Below are 16419 nucleotides of genomic sequence, written 5' to 3'. Positions count from 1 at the left end.
CAAGTCTCTCCGCCCATGTATAGATTACCGGGAACTGAACAAAATCACGGTCAAGAATCGGTATCCCCTACCCTTGATACCTGAACTATTCCAGAAATTAAGTACTGCCATCATTTTTACTAAACTTGACCTAAGAGGGGCCTATAACCTGATCCGTATCCGGGCCGGGCACGAGTGGAAAACAGCTTTTCGGACCCGATTCGGGTATTATGAATACCTAGTTATGCCCTTCGGACAACGCCCCTGCGACCTTCCAACACCTGATTAACGATGTTCTCAGGGACTTTCTAGATGTGTTTGTGATCGCATATCTGGACGATATCTTGAATTTCTCAGAATCTCTTGATCTACATCGAGAACATGTCCGCAGGGTATTGGGTCGTCTCTGCTTACACAGACTTTATGCAAAAGCGGAGAAATGCGAGTTCGAGGAACAGAGCATTTAATTCCTGGGGTTAATAATCTCTTCAACTGGCATCAAGATGGACCCGCAGAAGGTTTCCACTGTTCTGGACTGGCCGGTACCCCTGGACTAGAAGGGAGTTCAGCGGTTTATCGGATTTGCAAACTTTTATAGGAAGTTCATCAGGGGGTTCTCAGCCATAATTGCACCCATCACGCAGTTGTCCAAACAGAATGCCCATTTTTCCTGGAATCAACTAGCCCAAGATGCTTTCGTGAACCTCAAGAGACTGTTTACCTCGGCACCAATCCTCAGTCATCCTGAACCGTCATTACCGTTCATTTTAGAAGTTGATGCTTCTGAGATAGCGGTGGGTGCAATACTTTCACAACGTAAAGGCAGTAAAGACGTAATGCATCCTGTGGGGTTCTTCTCCCGAAAACTCTCCCCTGCAGAGAAGAACTACGATGTTGGTGACCGGGAGCTTCTCGCTATTAAGACTGCACTGGAGGAGTGGAGGTACCTGTTGGAAGGGGCTATGCATCCAGTACTAATTTACACTGACCATAAAAATCTGGAGTATTTGCGATCTGCCAAACCACTAAAGCCTCAACAAGCCCGCTGGGCTCTGTTTTTCTCACGTTTTTTCCTTCCATATTACTTATCGGCCAGGCTCAAAAAATATTAAACCAGATGCATTGTCACGAATGCATGACAACCCAAAGGACTTATCTACTCCTGAGACCATCTTACCCGCAAACAATTTCCTACTCCTACAAACAGATCTACTCTCCCAGATTAAGGAAGCATCCTCTGAGTCAGCCAGGCCTACAGGGATTACCTTGATAAACAGAGATGAATTGTTCTGGAAAATATGTCAGCTCCTGCACTATCTGTACCCAGAATAAGACATCCAGGAATCGAGCTTGGGGCTTGTTAAAACCTTTACGTGACCCGATAGACCCTGGAAAATGATTTCCATGGATTTTATTGTGGAGCTTCCATGTTCTGAGGGGTGTTCAGCCATCTTTGTGGTGGTGGACCGTTTAACCAAGATGGCCCATTTTCTTCCTTTAAGGGGAACCCCATCTGCCATTGAAACTGCTCGTATATTTATCAAGGAAATCATCAGACTTCATGGAGTTCCTGTAAGCATAGTCTCTGATAGAGGGGTACAATTCACCTCACGTTTTTGGAGAGCCCTGTGTGAAACTTTAAAAATTGAACTGGCCTTGTCCTCGGCCTATCATCCTCAAACTAACGGGCAGACAGAGAGGACCAATCAGACCCTTGAACAATACATCAGATGCTTTACATCCTTCACACAGGACGATTGGGTATCCCTGCTGCCTTTAGCAGAATTTGCTTACAACAATGCCAAACATTCTGCCACTGGACAATCCCTCTTTTTTGCCAAATATGGCTTCCATTTAACCTTTCTACCCGATTTCCTTCCAGAGTCTTCAGTTCTGGCAGTACAGAGTACAGTGGATTTCCTCAGTCACAACAACCAGATGTTGCAGGAAGCAGTGTCCAAGGCCCAGGCAGACGGCAAGAGAATCTTCGACCGAAAAACAAGAGGGGAGTTGAAGTTACAGCTTGGTGATCAGGTATGGCTTTCTACCAATAATATCAAATTAGCATGTCCTTCTAAGAAGTTGGCACCTAGATTTATGGGTCCTTTTCCGGTTAAGAGGAAAATCAATGAAGTTTCTTACGAATTGACTTTGCCTGATTCTCTTAAGATTCACCCAGTATTCCATGTATCTCTGCTTAAACCTGCTGTACCTGATCCCTTCCCCGGTAGAGGAACTAGACCTCCTGAACCTATTTTGATTGATGGCAGCGAGGAATTTGAGGTTGAGTCTAGTATATAGAGGACAGGAACAGTTTTCCCTGAAGCACCACATCCCAAATAGAGAATATATATAAGGACATGGAAATGGGGCAATTATATCCCCGGGATTTTAACGGTGCTCGAAATAATTAAGGGTAACAAATGCTATAAAGAATATATGCAACTATACAAATATAAATATAAAACCACAATTTTTATTTTGAAGAATACATAATCACATATAGTTAAAAGAGATCCACTTCTTGAGAAGGCACACAAGGCCCATCATTTTATGAATACCAATTTGCGACTCAACATGTTTCGCTCAACTTCTTGAGCTTCATCAGGAGTTTATGGTACATAAATGGTCTCAACTGCGGATGACAAAAATATAGGTATAAACCAACAAAGTAAGGTAAGTACAAACCATGCTGTCAGTGCATGGGTAAAAAACAATAGTTGCATAAGGTTATTACACAAATGATATCAATGTTGTTGATGGATACTCATAAGGGTTATTGCACTATGACAATCATGTCTCAATGTCTGGACATAGTATCAAAAAACACACATGAATTCACAAGAATGTAAAAACAGCTACCTTACCAAGCCTGTTTAAAAGAAAAAGCACTGTGCATTGATTGTGGGTATAGGAACGCAGAATATCGCATTTCCAATATTGAGCGGGTCTCGGATACCAATACCTCCCAAGTATAATGGTCACAGAGGGACTAGTTTAAAGAGTAGTAGTAACACACTGAAATTAATTGTAAATATAGGGAATCTATAAATAAAAGGCAAGATAAAACAATTTAGATACCTGAAACATTTCAAGGGTTAAAAATGAATAAGGGGTTACCTTGAGTTGAATCAACCGTAAAAATGGTAGGGGGCCTTACCAAGGCCTATCAGCATATAGAGTCATTTGTTTGCAGGTCTCAAAAGAATGACAGCTGCCTACAGACTAGCTCAATGAAACTACCAGAACCCAGCAGTGCACATATGCTGCAAAGGAGAATGACAGGTATCAATAGAAAGCCTTTTCCCCATAACAGGAAACAAAAGTTCTCAACAAATATGTGGTCAAAATTACCTGGATATAGTGAAATAAGTGGGCCAGCAGGGACAGGGAGAGAAAACACCACCTCCCCTTACACCAAGAAGCCTCTGACAGAGCGGTGGCGGCTGCGAGGCCGCACTAAGTAGTCCCATCCATCGCGATGCGGACAAACAGTGAGGCATTTCCCCACGCTGGTGCAGCGTCACAGCGAGGGGCGGGTGGGAGGTACCTTGAGTGTAGGACGACCCACCACACCGGCGCAAAATCCAGAAAAGCCAGAACTTGATCATGAAGAAAAGCGAGCCGAAACTTAATGTAGAGAATGGAATCTGTAACCCCTCGGTTCTAAACCTCTGCAAAAACGTGGGGGTCTGCGCCTCTAGGGCCCCCAAAGGGTGAGCGATTGATTACTCGCAACATCCTTAGGTGACCCTGGTGTCCGTGTGAACCAAAGGAGAGGGAGGGGAATCACGGTGGAGAAGACCAGCTTTCAAATCAATTAATAAATCAAATAATGTATAAGGGACATATATCAGGCTTGGAAAGAGAGTCTGCTGCATACTCAGGAATAAACAATAAAGAAAAGAAAAAAAAATATATGTACAAATCATGTTTCAAACACTAGCATAATTAAATTACAATCTAATCATATACAGATATTTACATAGCCCTATGAAGGAAAAAGAGGAAAGGGGGAGGGAGGGGAGGGGAAAGAAAAAGTAGAACAAAAGAGATGAAAGGGAAAAAGAAAGAAAAAAAAAATGAGAGAGGAGAAGAGAAAAAAAGCTGAAAAGAAGAAAAGGAAGAAAGATATAGAGAATGCAGAGGATAAGGATACAGGGGAAAGTCCTGTCAATCGGATAGCTAATTGATGTTATAAAAACGGTTTGAAGCTGAAGGCGTCATTGAGGCCTGGATGTTTCAAAGCTGAAAGATCATGAATCCAGCGGGCCTCTCGTTAGAGGAGTAATTTGTCATAATTACCCCCTCTTTCCCCGGGAGGGATGTGCTCTAGAGCATAGAAGTGCATTTTACTGCTATCGAAGTTATGGTATAAACCCATATGTCGGCTGATTGGAGTTTCCATTTTCTTCTTCTGGACTAGGGATACATGGTCCCTAATCCTACAGAAGAAGGGACGTTTTGATTTGCCGACATAGAAACTCTGGCACTCGCATATCATAAGGTATACGATTCCAATAGATTGACAAGTAACAGAAAAATTTGGTTTAAACAGACGACTATTAGGAAGTCTGATACTCCTAGCAGCAAATATAAACCTGCAAAACTGGCATTTATGGCAAGGCCTGCTACCCTTTCTGGATTCTGGTGGTGATTTAGTACTAGTATCGTGATGACTATGCACTAAGGCATCCCGCAGGGAGCGAGAGCGCCTAAATGTGATTTCTGGGTAGACTTTAATATGTTTCGAGATTTTGTTATCCCCCATTAAAAGGTACCAGTATTTCTGAATGATATCTCGGACCTGTTTCTGTTGGCCTGAGAATCTCGTGATTATCCGAATACTTGGGTCAGTTTCCTTTGACTTCGCTTGATGTATAAGCGAAGACCTCTTTTGTTTTTTGGCTTTTGAGTAGGCCCTTTTAAGGCATTTATTGCTGTAGCCTCGTTCACGTAGGCGGGATCGAAGCAATTTGGCCTCTTTCTCAAAGTCGGAATCATCGCTGCAGTTCCGTCTAACTCTGAGATATTGTCCATATGGTAAGTTGTTAATAAGGGGGACTGGGTGGGAACTTGTGGCGTGGAGTAACGAATTACCCGCAGACGGTTTTCGATATAAGGTGGTCCTGATACTCCCATCCTCATTGACTGAAATTTGGACATCTAGGAAAGTCAGCTGATATTGACTTACATCAAAGGTGAACTTTAAATTATATTTGTTGATCTTTAGACTGTTCAAAAAAGAAAGGAGGGCGTTTTTACTGCCATGCCATATGAAAAAAATATCAATAAAACGTTGCCACTCTTGAATGCATTCAAAGTAAACCTGCATATCGTCCCTGTAAAATATTTCCCGCTCCCACCCCCCCAGGTACAGGTTGGCATACGATGGGGCACACGTGGTCCCCATCGCTACCCCCTGCACCTGGAGGTAGTGGGAGCCCCCAAAAAGAAAGATGTTGTTGGACAAAATAAAGAGGAGCAAATCCAGAATAAATTTGTTATATTCTGCCAAGATGTCGGGATTCTCAGAGATGAAGCCCTCTACAACTTCCAACCCCAATTTGTGGGGGATGGAGTTGTAGAGGGCTTCCACGTCCAAAGCCACCAGCCAAGAATCCGGGGGTATAGAAATACCATCCGAGACATCCTGAAGATACGATGTGAGTCCTTCAACATGGGGCCTCAAAAAGTCATCCACAAGTTTACTAGCCATCTCAGTAAGTGATCCATTTCCGGACACTATAGGCCTTCCTGGAGGCTTTTTTGTGTCTTTGTGTATCTTCGGAAGTGCGTAAAGGGGTGGGGGTTCGGGGTGAAGCTACATTGAGGAATTCCCAGGTGTTTTTGCTGATGAGTCCCTTGTGGTATGCTGTGCCTATAAGATATTTATATCGAGTGATGGTTAAGGTAAGGTGACTGGGGGAGACTTTTCGATACCAATGGTGGTTTTGGACTATAGCCAAAACCATGGTTTCATATTGGTTTTTGTCCATAATGACCAAGTTCCCCCCCTTGTCAGAGGGCTTGATCACAATATCTCTGTTGTTTTGTAAAAGTTTAAGAGCCTCTAATTGTGAAGTGGTTAGATTGGAGCAAGACAAATCCTTCCACTTAGTTTGAGTAATTTCTTTTGTCACCTGGTTGGTGAAAGCCCATATGTTGGGGTTCCCTTGTAGGGTAGGGAAGGTTCGAGATTTGGGTTTGTATTCCCTAGGTTGAAGCGAAGTCAGCAGAGGGGGGACAGTCGGGACGGAGGGTGGAGGTGTGTGAGGGGGGGGGCCCGCAACATAATCGAGGGAGTCGGCCTCAGCTAGGTCACTCTCCTCCAGGCCCCCCTCCTCCCATAGCTCCATCAACTCCTCCATAGCTTGAATATTTGCGATGGTCATACCTTCCCAGCCAGAGCTGGTAGAGGCCTGGTCCATAATGGGTGTATTAGATTTGTCAAACAGAACTTTGAACATTAATTTTCTGGAAAAAAGATTAATATCTTTAATTAGCTCAAATTGATCTATTTTTTGAACCGGACAAAAGGTCAAACCGAGCTTAAGTATAGGTAATTGCTCAGTTGACAGGGGAAAGGAAGAAAGATTTATGACTTCAAATTGGTTCTCGACATTTTCGAATTTTGCGAATCCGCAGTCGTTACCTTTTTGGGATCCGTGACAGGTTGAGAAAAAATGGGGGCTGGGCGAAAATCCGGTTGGGAAGGCACAGAATTGACATGACTTACCTGTGAATTTGAAGATGGTGTTAAAGAAGTATTAGTGAGAGAAGTGCTCGAGTGAACGTCACTGTGACCCGGTGCGTGGGCTGTTGAATTTTTGGCCATACTTGCACGAGTGATCATGGGGGCTTTTGTGCTCGGGGTGCGTCTTACAGTGCCCGTGGTTCCGTTATCCTTGTTGTATTTAGTTACTTCTTGAGTTCTAATACTTCTCACATCCTGTGCCAGAAGGGAGGAAGCAGAAGAGATGGATGAGTCCGAATCATTGGGCTCACTAGTAGGTTGTTTGGGGTTGCACATTTGGTTATTGCGCCTTCTAGATTTATTCGTTTTTTGCCCCCAATGGTATGCTTGTTTGTTGTAATATGCCAACTTATCCCTGACAAATTTCTTTTCCTTTGTTTTAAGAATTTCAGTGAGGTTGAGGCTATCCTTGATTGTAGAAGACAAGGACAAAACCAATTCCTAATTAAATGGAAAGGCTACGGCCCAGAAAGTAACTCATGGGAACCAGACAGTAATGTTCATGCTAGGCGTTTAGTTTGCACCTATTTCTCTACCCACCCTGAGAAAAGAAGGCTTATGGGCATCCGGAGGCTGCCCTTTGGAGGGGGCAATGTCAGGGATCTACCAGCGCCAGACCTGGGCGTTTGCATGCACCTATGCGCCGGCGCGCCCCTGTGCAAACACTGCAACAAACTTCTGCTGTTTCCATGCATCAGCGCGGCGCTCGGGCACGCGCGGGTGCATGCGCGTGCGTTCGCGTTAGCGCCATATTGTCGCCAAAGAGCGCATAAGAGTTCCCCTGTTCCATGGATGCATTGCTGCTTCGTCTCAGCTCTGTGATTCCTGTTAACCTGCATCTGATTGATTGTTACCTGATTTGACCCGGCTTGTCTGACCATCTGTCCCGCTCCAATCCGACCCGGCCTGCCTGACTATTCTGCTGCTTCTGCCTGATACCGTTGCCAACCTCTGCTTGCCTACCAACTCTCCCTCTGCCTGCCGTTATTGCCTGTCTCATCTACCTGCTGACCCAGACTGTCTGACCTTGCTTGTGCCTGCTGTTTGTTCTTTGCTGTTGCACCTTCAGCTCCAGCTCCAGTGATCTCTGCATCTCCAGTGTTCCAGCCTGCTGCTTCCAGTTACCACCTGACCTGCAGTCCAGCCATCCCTGGAGGGATCTCCACCTCACTTCAGCATCAGAGACTCTACTTCAACAGGCACTCCTACCCCACTGCACTCAGGAGACCACTGTCCCCACTCCAGTGGCTCCTGAACCAGCGTTGTATGAGAGGTCTTCTCCTACAAGTCAGGCTCTACTACCAGGTACCTAACAGGGGTTAAGCATAGTTGCGCATGCAGTTTTCTTTGTATTATATCGGTGTGGTACCTTAAAAGTCCCATTGGTTGGTTCCTTTTCTTTGGTTCAATCCATACTAGGCATGTGGTACCTCTAACTATGGGGTTGCTTGAATCCTCAAGGCTTTTGTTATCTATTTTACTTACTGTAACTCTGCCTTTAACGCTGGGTCTACCTCTTGGAACACGTGACAGGAACTTCCCAGGATGCATCTGTGAGGCCAGGGTTACATCATCAGTGCCTCAAAGAAACCAGGAAGTGAAAAAACTGTGATTGTAAGTAAATGCAAAACATGTTTGCTTAACTAATGAATGTTAGATGATATCATCATGCCGAGCTGTAGGACAGAAAGGTCTGCTTTAAATTATCAATTTTCTGTTTTATCGCAACAAACTGGATTTTATGTGACCATATACACATTGGATTACCGTATGGTAGATTAAAATTTAGTAGATTGTACTATCTGCTTTTAACACTCTATTTTAGCGCTATAGTTTGTTACATGTAATGCTATAAATTAAACTGTTAAAATAGACCCACACTGATAGTTCACTGTTGACTGTGACTTTAGCATGTGGGCAGATAATAAGAAGCTACAATGTAGGAATAGCAGATTCTGTGTGAAGATGTCAGATTTCATTCCAGAAATAGATCAGAAGTGAACTGCAAACAGCTGCATTTGGAATAGAATTGTGAAGTTCTTAATAGCAGATCCTTTTACAAATATTGAATACATTTTTCTGCCATGAGTATAAACATATCCATGTTGGAATCAGAATCCAATAAAATAACACAGTTGTTGGTGCTTTCACGCCTGTTTCCCTCACGGCATTTTAATGTTTAATATATCAAAAGGCTTTGACATCTAATTGAGGCAAACAATGCCGGATTGTTCATACCTACCCCCCAGGGATAAACAATTCACCTACTGATCACTATGATGGAAAGATTCACCAAATACTCAAAAAAATTAACACAAATTTAGATGTGCTCAGGTTTTAACTGAATATTTATGATCCACACTGTAGTGTTTGCTTTTGGTTTCTTGCAGGTTATATAGGTTCATGTTTATGATGCAAAAGACCAAGTAACCAGCATAGTACATAGGAGCTCTTGCTGTTGTTGTTCAGTTGTTCAGTTGTTTAGTCGTGTCTGACTCTCCATGACCTCATGGACTACAGTGCGCAAGGCTTTTCTGTCCTCCACTGCCTCCCGGAGCTTGCTTAACTTTATGTTAATTTTTTCAAAGATGCTATCTATCCATCTTGTTTTCTTTCGTCCTCTTCTCTTTTTTCCTTTCATGTTTCCCAGCATCGGGGTCTTTTCCAATGGGTCCTCTATTCACATTAGGTGACCAAAGTATTCGACTTTCAGCTTCAGGATCTGTCCTTCCAGTGAATATTCAGGGTTGATTTCCTTCAGGACTTACTGGTTTGATCTTCTTGCCATCTAACAGACTTTCAAGAGTCTTCTCCAACACCATAGTTCAAAAGCATAAAATCTTCGCGTTCAGCCTTCCTTATTGTCCAACTTTGACAGCCATAGGTTAATACTGGAAATACCATAGCTTTGACTATATGGCACTTTGTCGGTAGGGTAATGTCTCTGCTTTTTATAATGTTGTCTAGGTTTGTATTCCTCCCCAGAAGCAAGCATCTCTTAATTTAATGGCTACAGTCACCATCTGCTGTGATCTTGGAGCCTAGGAAGATAAAATCTGTCACTGTTTCCATTTCTTCTCCGATTTGCCAAGGAGCAATGGGACCAGTTGCCATGATCTTCGTTTTCTTAATGTTCAAATTCAGGCTAACTTTTGCGCTCTCCTCTTTCACCTTCATTAGTTGACTCTTTAGTTCTTCTTCACTTTCTGCCATTAGTGTGGTATCATCTGCATATCTCAGGTAGTTGATATTTCTCCCGGCGATCTTAATTCTGGCTTGTGATTCGTCCAACCTGGCATTTCGCATGATGTACTCTGCATATAAGTTAAATAAGTAGGGTGACAATATACATCCTTGCCGCACTCCTTTCTCAATTTTGAACCAGTCAATTGTTCCGTGTCCTGTTCTAACTGATAATTATTTACTTGCATACAAATTTTTTAGAAGACAGATGAGGTGGTCTGATATTCCAATTTCTTTCAGTATCTAGAAGCTCTTAGTAATATTAGTAATAGTAGACATATATTAGTAATATACTATGTCTACTTAGTAATATATTAGACATATCCAGTGATCATCCCATTATACAGATCCAGTGATCACAATAATATACAATAACAATAACACAATAATTTCCAATGACCAGCAAGGAGTACAATTCAAGCGATAAAAATAGTATAAATATAAATTGATCAGCATATTATTGATGACCATGACTGTACTTCTAATTTTCATTCCACAATCTTAACTAACCAGATGTTAAAAAATGTTTTGGTTGCCTTTTACACTAGATGAACACAAGGGGGTTGATTTACTAAAGGCAACTAGACTGTGCACTTTGCGAAGTGCAATTGCTCCAGAGCTTAGTAAATGAGGTAAAGCTTCACTTTGCAAAGAAAACCCAATCACATGCAAAGGAAAATAAAAAAACTGCATATTTGCTTGCACGTGATGATGGAAGTCAGCAGAGCTTCTGCTCATTTACTAAGCTCTGGAGCAACTGCTCTTGTAGAGTGCAACTGCACTTTGCAAAGTGCACAGTCAATTTGCCTTTAGTAAATCAACCCCAAGTTGTTAACAGCTATCTTTTACAAGGCATTGTGCATGCAGTTTGAAGGATGCAACTAATAGCTGCCAATGAGCGTGCCTGCACACTACACTCAAAATCCTTCCAACACTCAGAGACCACTTTTTGGTTTTCCATTTATATCCTCCACCCTGATAAAGGGAGCACTCTTAAATTCCAGAAACGTGTTGGATGCAGATTTCCCTTTAACCATTTTAATGCAATAAATACTTTTGTACTCCAACCCTTTGGTCTGTCTATCCCATTCTTCTGTCTTCGTCAAGTCATGATAATGGCAGTATTATTAGAAACACTGATTACAATCCTAATTTAAAATGACAATCAAATTGTATAGCAGTTATGTTTGTGGGTGACATTAAACCATAAGTATAAATTAAATGATTACCAGCAATGTAATATATTTAAGTTTTATCATCCATCAGGATGTTTAAGTATTGTAGTGTAACCTGTACACCGTAAACACTAATTACTGCTCTTCAATGATCAATGAATTTTCTCTTCAAAAACGATTGAACACTATCGTTCAAAACACACAGTAATGCAAACAAAGCTCAAATTACTAAATATTATAACTGGGCTGGTTAAGCCAAGGAAGGATTTTAAAGGGCTTTTTATTGCCTTCATCCTCCCGTCAATGTCTAGATATATGAACACTTTCAAAGCTAGCTCAGGTTTCATAACAGCTGTGCCTTATAACAGAAAGCAAGACCTTTGTGATTTATCAAGACGCATGCTTAGTACCAAATCATAGATCACTTTGTCAGGAAAACTACTAGTATTAAGGGTAAACTCCAGTTATCTCCTAGTTTTCCATAATCCACGCCTACAGTTTTCATTATTTGACTTTAAAGTAAACCTGGGTCATTCACACTGAGTAAATGATAAAAACTACACTGGGATTACCTTTAGTGAAAACCACGTTATATTGATCTGTAGATATATGTAAATCTTGACTGTCCTGATTTTTGCCCCATCTGCGCCCCCTATGAATAAATGATCTTGTTGTTGACGTTAACCTCAGACTATATCATTTTTATTATTATTGCTGAGTTTAAATTTTGGAGGTTTGTATCAAATTTACTTTGAAGTGAGCCGGTCATAGTTAAAAAAAAAAAAAAAAAAAAAGTAAAAATCTGAATATTCTTGTAATTTTCTTTACCATGTGTCAGAGAGACAATAATTGATTGGTAAGCTCCCAAATGGGTGCACACTGCAGTAAAAACCTGACAGAGATTCTAAACCTGCAGAGAAATTTTTTTTGCTGGAATTACTTGAGCATATGGCCACGACCTTTTATGATCACTGACATTAGCCATCATCCCCACACCTTTGTTTACAAACCACCTGTCAGCATAAAAGCTGTCATTCAGCAAGGAATAGTGACAGGACCAAATCATCACAGCGGTTGGCATGTTATTCCTATCAGAGGGTGGTGTTAACCACTTCACCCCCGGAAGATTTGGCTGCTCAATGACCAGGCCATTATTTGCGATACGGCACTGCACAGCTTTAACTGACAATTCGCGGTCGTTCGATGCTGTACCCACACAAAATTTACATCCTTTTTTTTGAGCTATTAACAAAAGAAGTGCGGCAATTTTGAAAAAAACACAATATCTTTTACTTTTTGCTATAATAAATATCCCAAACTAATTTTTTCCTCAGTTTAGGCCAATATGTATTCTTCTACATATGTTTGGTAATAAAAAATTGCAATAAGCGTATATTGATTGGTTTGCGCAAAAGTTATAGCGTCTACAAAATAGGGGATAGATTTATGGCATTTTTATTATTATTATTTTTTTTACTAGAAATGGCGTTGATCTGCGATTTTTTTATCGGGACTGCGATATTGTGGCGGACAAATTTGACACTTTTGACACATTTTTGGGACCATTGACAATTATACAGCGATCAGTGCTATAAAATGCACTGATTACTGTATAAATGTCACTGGCAGGGAAGGGGTTAACACTAAGTGGCGATAAAGGGGTTAAGTGTGTTCTAACTGTAGGGGGGATGGGACTGTCTAGGAGGAGAGAGAGACCGGTGCCCATAATTAGTATGAACACACGATTTGTCTCTACTCCCCTGAAAGAACCGGGATTTGTGTGTTTACACACACAGATCCCAGTCTCGCTCTGTCACGAGCGATCACGGGTGCCCGGTGGTCATCGCCCCCCCGGGCATCGGTCATGTTCCGACGCACAAAGTGCCACACATGCTCAGAAGAAATTCTGAGACGGAACAGCTCGGTCTGGTAAACTTAGCGTTCGCAATGGATACAACACTTTCATCACGGTGCAATGTTAAAAATGGTTTAATACAGCGCACTCTCTTCTTCTTTATAATGTGAGAAAAATGAAGTAGTTTTGCTGCTCATATTCACACAGACTTAACACAAACTTCTTTCTTTATTATTTATAAAAATTTTTTTTTTTTTGTTTTTTTTTGTTTTTTTTTAAAGGCATTTTTTTTTTTTTTTTTTTTTTTTAGGTTTGTATTTTTTCCAAGGCTGATCTTTGTTTTATTTTATTTTTAGTTTTACTCCAGAATATTTTTGTGTGTGTTTTGTGTGTCAAGTTACCACAACACCATTGATATCTTATATTATTTAATCTCAAGGAGATTGTTTGGTGTTGGTGTCCCTTGTTAATTTCACATTGTACTCTAGAAATGTACCTGCCTCCTCACAAACAAACTGTCCTTTTTGAAGGAAAACACACATAGGAGAGTATAATTGAAACCAAAAATCCTTTATTAAGTGCTCAGAACCAAACAAAGAGGGAGGCAACACTGGAGAAACAGCAGAAATTAGCGAAGCCTTGGACCCCCAGGGCAGACATCAATTCTTTAACATCAAAATTGGTGGCCTGAGGAGTCCATATGTAAGGGAGTGCAGTCTGGTCCAGAAGTCCCAGAGATCCGGAAAGCAGCAGATGACATCTGTGTCCCCAGGCTGTGGTACCACAAGAGGCTGCATCTTTTGCCAGACCAGACTGGACCCAGGGTCATCACTTTCTGGTCTTCTTTCCACGCTTCCTTCCCAGCTGTGGCTCTGCTGTTGGAGATGTGGCATGAGGAGGAGTAGAACCTGGAGGAGGAGGAGGACTAGTAGGACCTGGAGGAGGAGGAGGAGAAGTAGAAGGACCTGGAGGAGGAGGAGGAGGACCATGTGTGAGGTCACAAATGTGGGTAGCAGATGTTATTTGGCCCCTCAACCCCTTATTGAGAGCTTCCAACATTAATGACTCACACATGAGTTGTTGGCCCTCCTCCATCCGCTGCATTTTACAGGCAATTATGCCAGCAAAGTCCTCCTCCACAGTGTGGGGGGCTGTCAGGGCCTCTATAGCCTTCCAAAAGAGACCTATGGCAGCCTCCTCTAGGGTACTCCTCTTCCTGCCACTTTCTCTTTGCGGGTGTAGGGGAGGGACCTGGATATCAGGCAGCCTGCTCGGCCCGGCCACCTCCTGGCTGAGACTTCCCTGTGTATGAAAAAGGGACATGGTTTTAGTTTCTGCACCATCAATCCCAAACATAAATTAGTACTCCAAACTAACATCTAGTTACCATCATTGATTGGACAACCTGAACTATTTAGAGGAATGCTATACCTGGCTCAAGCTGGGCTCCTCCACATGTTGCTGCCTGGAAGGCCCAGGTTGGGCGTCAGAAGCCTCAGCTGGGGGGGAAGGAAGCGTTGAAGGAAGACTGGAGAGTGATGACCTGGGTTCAGTCTGGCCTGCCATAAAATGCAGCCTGTCATAGTACCACATACTGGGGACATAGATGTCATCTGCTGCTCCGGATCTCTGCGAATCCTGGACCTTCTTGTGCTCCCTTAGATAAGTGCTCCTCAGGCCACCAATTAGGATCTTCAAATAGGTGGTGTCTGCCCTGGGGATCACCTGCTTCACAATTTCCAGCAATTGATCCAGTGCTGCCTTCCTCTTTGTTTGGTTCTTAAAATGTGGGTGGTTTATCTGCCGCAGACAAGGCAGCTCCCTGAACATGTCATTTTCACTTCAAGACACAAGACAAACCCTAATGTCAGGCAAATCTCTCCTAATCTAGTTACAATATAGGCCTCAATCTAGAAGCAGTATAGGCCCAAGTTTGGCTCTTATTTTCGTTATCACGATCGGCGCCTCCGATACTCCTTCCTCCGCTCACAGATCGTACGTACTACGCACGCGTGTTACGCTTTATACACACTGCGCATGCGTGTAACTCCGCCCGCCCCTGATGTTCTTTCTAGTCTATTCCCCACCCCTTTTCGTTCGGCGCAGCGGGTGAAGAGCACATGGCGGAGTCAGAGCAGGTGCATGCTAATTATAGCAAGGAGGAAAGCCTGGATCCGGAAACGTCCCGATCCAGGAGGAGGCGATTTAAGGCCTCAAATATGTCCTTTGGGGAGATGTTGGAGATGGTCGACATCCTGAAGAAGGCCGACTATGATGGAAAGTATGGACCTTTCCCCAACCCCAATATCAGAAAGGCCAAGATCATGGCGAAAGTGGTCAAAAGTCTGCACCGGAATTTCGGGGTACGACGATTGAAAGATCAGCTCAGGAACCGGTGGTCGGACCTGAAATTAAGAGACCCCGAGCAGTACAGAAAGATCCGGAGAGTGCTGCAAAAAAGTAAGTAGTTGTGCTGTGTTCCTATTCTTTTTGTCTTTATTACATTCGTGCTGCTCCATGTGCTTTTCTTAAGTGTTGTACAGTTTAAAATGGCAACTTTCATGTTCATGGGCCCATTATTCGTTCGTATCAAACATTTTTCTTTCGGCCTATAAAACACCATTGTTTAGGCCATATGCATTTGCCCACATTTTTTAGGGCCTACTTGTATGAAAAATATTTGGTTGTGTAGATGGGTTTGTGACTAGAATGAAATGCAAACTAGATTCTGTGTAAGGAGAGGACACTCAGCAGCTGTTTTCACATCTGGACGCTGGAGCACTAGTGTGGGACACCAGAACACCCTTTTTTAGTACGGGGCCCCACACAGGTGCTCCAGTGTATAATATAGGGGGGTCTCCATCTGTGAAGCTTGTACAAGACAGGTAAAGTCTTGAAGCTTGACAACGGACAATAAAAATGCTACATCTTGGAACTCTGCCAAAATAGACAATTGTACCACACTTCCAAGCAATGTTTCATCTTTATATTTCGGCCATCAAATATCTGTGTGCTAAGTATACCATTTTTGTTTTACATAGGGGAGAAAAGACTCGGAGGACACCCCTCATCCGAGGAGACCACAGACCCCCCACCTCGGGAAGAAGGGGAAATACCCCCAACCCAAGAAGAGCAGGAGGAGGAAGAAGACGTTGTGGAACTAGTCACCACAACAGGTGAGTGTCTGCAAACACAGACTCAGGTAAGAGATGGATGCCGGCATATTTATAATACCTGTTTTTTTTTGGTTTTCTCTCTTTTTAGGTGATCGTGATGTTGTGGATCCAGGGCATTTCACCTCTGAAAGTGCACAGATCCTGATTGGGGAGATCATGGGGGGTAATTTAGCTTTGGAAAACATCAAGAAAAACATCAATGATGTTATTCAAAAAAATAATAACATCATTGAT

The sequence above is a fragment of the Aquarana catesbeiana genome, linkage group LG10 (assembly GCF_042186555.1).
Source record: "Aquarana catesbeiana isolate 2022-GZ linkage group LG10, ASM4218655v1, whole genome shotgun sequence".
NCBI classification, from domain to species: Eukaryota; Metazoa; Chordata; class Amphibia; order Anura; family Ranidae; genus Aquarana; species Aquarana catesbeiana.
This window is presented reverse-complemented; position numbering follows the sequence as displayed.